Raw genomic sequence first — 7,734 nt, forward strand, 5'->3', positions numbered from 1 at the left:
ACTTACAGAATTAAACCCTCATGGATTTAATCAGGAGCTCTAGTAGCATAGTGGTTATGAGTTGGGCTGCTAACCGTAAGCTCAGCAGTTCGAAGCTACCAGCTGCTTCACAGGAGAAAGATGAGGCTTTCTGCTCCTGTAAAGATTTACAGCTTTGGAAACCCTATACAGGGTCACTATGAGTCAGAACCAACTCCACGGCATATCACCACCACCATGGATTTAATGACACGTGCTAGGTACTCTCCTAAAATGATGTACTGGCATACATAATTTTGAATTTTGTAGTAATGTTTTGAGAAATGGCAGTAATAGTTGTATTTATTGTTATTGTTGGTTGTCATCAGCTGGATTCTCACTCATGGTGACTCTTTGTTTGCAGAATAGAACTGCACTGAATACGACTTTCAAAGCAGATCACCAAGCCTTACTTCACAGATGCCTCTGCTTGAGTTTGAACTGCCAGTCTCAGTTAACAGCCCAGCTATGAACATTTGTACTGCTCAGGGACTCTAAAGTAACAGTAGACCATAACTGTTGAGTTGAATCGTGTGAAATTGCTAATATTAGATCATTTCTTACCTACAAAATGATAATATCTTATTTATAGCAATAAAAAAGAACTGAATTTGTTTAAAGAACTATTCAGAAAACGTTCTACTAGACAATTGGAGCACTGTAAATAGTGTTCCAATATGGTATGCTATTATGATATACTTGGCTAAGACCCATTTCATTACACTGGATTATAGTTGATATCACTGAGAGGCATAGAGCTTGGATTTATGTTGTACCCTAATGCCAGTGAACTAAAAGCAGTTTCTACCTATATCCTTTTGTCTGTTAATACCCTGATGGTATTGATAGTTATTGTTGTTGTCAGATGCCATTGAGTCGATTCCGACCCATAGCGACCCTGTGTAGGGTTTCCGAGGAGCAGCTGGTGTGCTTGAACTGCTGACCTTGCAGTTCAAACGGCTTTGCAGTCTGGAGCATTAACCCACAGCATCACACCAGGATATTGATAGTAATTGTTGCTATTTTATGGCTGAAGAATGTAATGTACAGATCAAGGAACTTATTTGTGGTCACTTAATATTTTTGGCTTGAGAGGGAGACAACCTTTGTATAGAATTAACAAAGAGTGATCAGTAATATTTTATTTTCATTGCCATTTCTTCTCATTGTTGACTCATTTCACAGCTAAAGCAATATTCACTCCAGAATATGTACAGAATGGAAAACTGTAAGGATTCATTTCTTTCTAACTACCCTTCCTGTAAATTAGATAGTTCTTACTTTCAAGAGTGAATAGAATTTGAGAAGGCAAATATTTTTCTGCATATATATTTATCACAATTCAAATAAAACCTCTAGGGAAAAATTTTTTTTTTTGAGGAAGAAGTTGAACCCTTGTAAATCCAAATTTCCTACTGACACTTAAGTCAATAAAAATATATTTCCTATAATGTCCTAATAGAAGAGATTATATATTAGAAACTATTCTTTTACCAAAGTGACATTTCTCTGATGTACTAAAATTAGTGTGTATGGGAGTCTCTTCTAGTTCTTAAGCTACTCATGCCAAAGTACTTACAGATCAAGTGTCAAGATGTCTGCTACTTAATTTCAAGTGGTACAACAAAAGTGTAGGTAGGTAAGTAAATGGATCGTGAATGAATGAACAGATAGATCCCAAACCTACGGCTATTGAGTCAGTTCTGACTCATGGCTTCTTGGTAGGACAGAATAGAACTTCCCCAAGGGTTTCCAAGGCTGTCAATCTATACAGATGTAGTCTGCCTCATCTGTCTCTTGCAACTAGAGAGATAGAGAATGCAAATATGCAAAATGATGGCAACTGATGTGATTAGATGTAGGGTATTCAGATACTATTAGCATTTCTAAGATCTGAAAAATTTCATGATATACATGCATGAGAATGTATTCCTAATGCAGAGATCCTAATTGTGTAAGCTCTTTGCACATTTCTGTCACAGTGTAGGTTAGTCCATCTAGGAGGAAACAATTGGTACACTCCATTTATCCTAGAATCATTGTTGGACGCTTGAATGAAATACCCTCGTTTCTTTTTTGCTTTTTAACAGTAAGTTGTTTTTTGTTTTGTTTTCTTTTTTTCTATTGGGGTTAATCACAAGTGAAAATCTTTATCAGAACCCTGGTATTTTAGTGGGTTATGAGTTAGGCTGCTAACCTCAAGGTCAGCAGTTTAAATCTGCCAGTCCGTCTGAGGGAGAAAGATGAGACTTTCTGCTCCTATAAAGACTTACAGCCTCAGCTACCATAAATATGGTTACTATGAGTTGGAACCGAGTTGACAGCACACTAAATAACTTGTCTTAGTCAGTAAATACAGTGGGATATGGGAGTATCATGAAATATCGCATTGCTGTGAAATCGTTTCATTTATTATTGTAATTTGTTTTTGTTACCATGAGTTTGTTATTGAAATCTCAATTCCTTCTGCTGTAGAGTGTCCATAAACTGAGTCTTTCTATTACAGGGTCACAGATGAGGCTCCATCCACTGGGGAAAAGCTCTTGTAATTCTGCAGGAATGTAGGACTTGGTTATAAAGACGTAGAAGCCGAGCTGGGAGACTGTTCTAGTACTCTGTGCCCATCAATTGTTTATTTATCTCTAGATGCCTTCAAGATGGTCATAATAATGCCACTTGTCATTTTTTGTCTCTGCCATGTAAAAAACACTCCTTGTATGCTGCTTGTATAATTCCAATCATTTCCTATGAAATAGTAGCCATTATTATATCCATTTTACAGATGAAGAAATTAAGACTTAGGTTATACAATTCAAGAAGCATCATTTTTACGTGTCCATGGCTGATTTTAGGTAGCTGTTTGTATGACTCCAGAACCCTGCATGTAACCTAACCACTCCACTACAATTCACAGGCTTCACCAAACAATCTCTAATTGTCCCTTCATCAACAATATTGGCTCTAGGTGTGGGGTAACTGGAACGGCCGGTGTGTTAGCTGTAAATGTTACCTTTTCTTCAGATTGTCTTTGGCATGAGATGTCCCTGGGTGGAGAAAACAGTTTATAAGCTCTGCTGCTAACTCAAAGACGGGTGGTTTGAGTCCTGGTGTGGTGCTGTGGGTTAATGCGCCAGGCTGCAGAGCTGTTTGAACTGCAAGGTCTGCAGTTCAAGCTCACCAGCTGCTCCTCAGAAATGCTATACAGGGTCACTATGAGTTGGAACTAACTCGACGGCACTTAACAACAACACAGATGCCTTGGAGGAAAGGCCTGGCAATCTGCTTCTGCAAAATCAAGCTTTGGAAACTCTGTGAAGCACTTCCATGAATCAGAATTGAAATGGCAGCCGTCACTGGGATCTTTGAATCCCAGCATCTCTAATCATCACCATACATAGGGCACACCTGTTGTGGTCAGCATCCACCACCCAACTCGCAGCGAAACCTACTCTCCTCCCCCTTGTCTTCCACCTTGGTGGCTGTGGTGGCTGTGTGCCATGGAGTCGGTTCCGACTCATAGAGACCCTATACAGTGTTTCTGAGTTTGTAAATCTTTACGTGAGCAGAACCCTCATCTTTCTCCCGTGGAACAGCTGGGAGTTTCCAACTACAGACCTTGCAGTTCGCAGCCCGATTCGTAACCACCATGCTACCAGAGCTCCTTCCTCCTTGGTGACCTAATTGTCCTGAACATAATTTTTGAATGAACAGTATGGCAAGGTCTTACTTCTGCCACTTATCAAAAGAAATGATGGCTGTTTTACTAAGTAGAAAGATGTTATATAATTATATATTTTCTAATGTTTTATTTCCACACCACGATCTGCCCCAACCCCACTTTACCGTCCACTCGTATGTGTTCTCCTTCATTTTCTCTCAGCCTCCCAAAGTTCTGGGTGTACATCCCAGAACCTGCTGGAGTAGTCAGTGGTGACAGCAAACGTGTTCTTGAAAAAGTGATCCATGAGCAAAATCAATTCCAATATATTAGGGAAAAAACTCAGAATTATACAATGATAGTATGAAGCCTGTGAAGATAAAGTGGACCTACTTTTGAGCAGTGGTTGTGTCTGGTGCTGGTAGTTTTTATGATCAAGCAAGGTAATATGTCATGGTAATATGTCATGTTTCTGGTGGTGGTGGTGGTTATGTGTTGTGGAGTCGTTCCGACTCATAGTGACCCCGTGCAGAGTTTCTGAGGTTGTAAATCTTTACAGGAGCAGAAAACCTCATCTATCTCCCATGGAATAGCTGGTAGTTTAGAACTGCTCAACTTGTGGTTCACAGCCCGATTCGTAACCACTACGCTACAAGAGCTCATGTTTCTACATAGTGGCAAATGAGCACCACAGATAAGTAACCATGTATGAGAGAAAATTCTAGGACAGTATTGCTATGTATTCTATACGTTAACAGAATTATTGTCTGAGTTTTCTTCTAAAGTATTCAGGAACACACTGTTTTGTTACAATATAATGGTAGTCTGCAAAAATGTATTTTTAAATAAAAGAAGGGAGGAATGAAGCTCCCTGCATTTTACTGAAAGTATCCTTTATTGTTTTACAGCCAGTGCTTTTGTATTTGGTATATTTCTGTTTGCTTCAGATTGATAGCACCTTATTTCCTTTTGCCATTCATCCATTCAACACAGATTTTTCTCAGTAGGCACTGTGTAAATTGTATTTAAAGTTTGTGTGTTATATGAAACTGTACTTTATAAGAGTTTGGTTGTATACTGGTGCAGTGCACGTTTGTCTAATTTATCTATGGAATTATGGTGAGGTATCATGGAGTCCTAAGACTCTTGGTGTGGCGCTGTGGGCTAATGCATCAGACTGCCAAGTCGTTTGAACTACAAAGTCAGCAGTTCAAGCTCACCAGCTAGCTGCTCCTTGGAAACCCTATACAGGGTCGCTATGGGGCAGAATTGACTCTACAGCACTTAACAACATCATGGACTCCTGGTGTGGCGCTGTGGGTTAATGAACCAGATTGCAAAGCCATTTGAACTGCAAGGTCAGTGGTTCAAGCTCACCAACTGCTCCTCCAAGCCCTATACAGGGTCGCTATGGGTCAGAACCGACTTGACAGCTCTTAACAACAACAACAACAACCATTATCATAAATTAATGTAAACGAAAGCCAGTCTCTGAAAATTCAGACTGGTTTACTCACCAATGCTGTAACCCAATGATTCTCAGATTGTGGTTCCCAGATAGTAGTGCCAGGACCCCCTGAGAATGTGTTAGAAAAGCAAATTTAGGGACTTCATGCCAGACCTTGTAAAGGGTTAATATGCTGGGCTGCTAACCAAAAGACTGGTGGTTCGAGCCTACCCAGGGGTGCTTTGGAAGAAAGTCCTGACAATTTACGTCCAAAAAATCAGCCCTTGAAAGTCCTATGGAACATAGTTCTATTCTGACTTATATATGAGCTCTCTGAGTCAAGTCAACCCAACAACAGCTGGTAGGTAACCCTAGATCTGATCAAACACTCCTTAAGAGTGGGACCACAAAATCTGTGTTTTCAGAACCATATGGCATCAAGATCACCTGCAGGGCTCTATCAGTCACACACTGCTGGATCCCATCCCAGAAATCTTACAGAAAAGGCCAGAAACAGGAAAAGTTTGTGTAGTGATGACAGATCCACTCAAGCCCTGCTAACTCATTGTGTTAACTTATAATTGATCTAAAGTGCATTTCTCAGGCTAACCAAGGAGAGAGAAAAAGAGTTCTAAGCTTCTTCATTAAAATTGGGAGTAAAGTGACAGTGAACGATGGACCCATTAATACTGAGGTCAAGGGCATGTGCATCTTGTGTCCATATCATTATGCAGTGTCTTTTCAACAAAATGAGAAGTGTGAGTTCAAATGATTGCGTGGAAATCACTTGGAACTTATGCGAAAACCATAAATTCTTGATCTTTTCAACAGGAACAGAGCATGCCTTGAAATAGACCGGAAACTTTTTGCCAGTTTCTAATAAGGTACTTTTCAAATTCCAGTGCTAGCAAGCAACTCAGTTCAAACCAAAAAAGATAAAGTTATTTCTATGAATCATAGTTGGAATTATCCAGAAAGCCCCTGGTTAGGTGAGCCATTTCAGGACACTTGATTCTTTTGGTTTCATTTTTAATCCATAAGTAGGGAAAAAAAAATATGCACAGCTTAATCTTGTTTTTTCTTAAGGTTTCCAGTCTGGTCATATTAGCCCTAATTTCTTAAGACAATCAGATTTCAGGAAATTGTTATAGTTTTCAATTGAGTTTTCTAGGAATTTCCCATCATTAGAAATCATTAATTTCTTAGTATACTATATCATTTGCTTTTCTGTTCTCAATTTTTCTTAAGATGGTGCTTTTATTTAAGCTGGTTTTGCCTGTCATAATGTTTTCTGTTGTTGTTACTTCCCTGTTATCCCCCAGCTCATGATAACAAAAAGAAACAAACAGAAAAACAAATCCACTGCCATCAAGTCTATTCTGACTCCTAGCAACCCCATACAGGCCTTCCGAGGCAGAAAACCTCATCTTTCTTACAATGAGGGACTGTTGGGTTAGAACCACTACCCTTGTGGTTAACAGCTCAATGCCTAACCCACAGGACCACCATGTCTCTTTCCTACTCATGGTGACCCCATGCAAAACAGAATGAAACCCTGCCTGGTCCTACACCAGCCCCATGACTGGTTACAGATTACAGAGTTGTGATCTACAGGAGTTTTATTACCTGACTTTATTATTATAATTTTTTTTTGAAATAGGTTGCCAGGCCTTTCTTGCTTGTCTAGAAACTGCTGAAACCTGTTCAGCATCATAGCAACACTTAAATCTTCACTGACAAACCAGTACATTGACCAGGAATTGAAACTATCTCCCCATTGAAAGCAAGAATTGAACCACCATTGCCACCATCGTAATTTATATGGTAAATAAAGTTCAGGCTTTATGGAGTTCCTTCTCACTAACACAAACTCAATTTTGATGCATATATGTGATTAAAAAAAAAATACATGACCGGAACTATAAGAAAACACTGCCAGTTTTTCATAGAAAAGTCATATAAATACTGTGGAATGCAAATAAACAGTTATCTTTCCCTGGGATTTTCTTGCCTCATAGAAACAACTTGAGTCTGATAACTAGTTTGCATGTCAGTAAATGATTGTTTGGTTAATTGAGAATTTCCAACACAAGATTGTAGATGCTTTACATCACAAGTAAATGATAAGATAAAAGAAATATCTCTTTGAAGGGCAAACTTCACATTCTTGAAAGACTATTAAAATAGAGAGAGATGAGATTTAAATAAACAAACAGAGCTTGTATAAAAAGGATAAAGAGATATGAGTGAGGAAATGATATTCAATAGGTCTAATGGATTCAGAGTGGATTTGCTGAATCATGTCCAGGTTGAAAAACATGTTCTTTAAGTTAGTCCATCGTGGGTCACCTGCACATAGGAAAGTAGTAATTTCCTGTCTTAACCTTCTAAAACAAGATTATTTTAAACTCTCTTGCTGAAAGTATCAGTGAACATGGATATAATAAAGAAGGGTCATATCATTTCATTTTAACCTGATGTATTTGCACAGGTCTGGTTTGAGGAAATGGGTGTCAGGATGTTGGAATTCTTCCTTGTGGCTCCTTGAACCACTCACCCTGATTAACTGTAACACCAAGTACTTTTTGTAATGTGAGACCTTTTTTTTTTT

This window comes from Chrysochloris asiatica, unplaced genomic scaffold (assembly GCF_000296735.1).
Source record: "Chrysochloris asiatica unplaced genomic scaffold, ChrAsi1.0 scaffold00103, whole genome shotgun sequence".
Lineage (NCBI taxonomy): Eukaryota > Metazoa > Chordata > Mammalia > Afrosoricida > Chrysochloridae > Chrysochloris > Chrysochloris asiatica.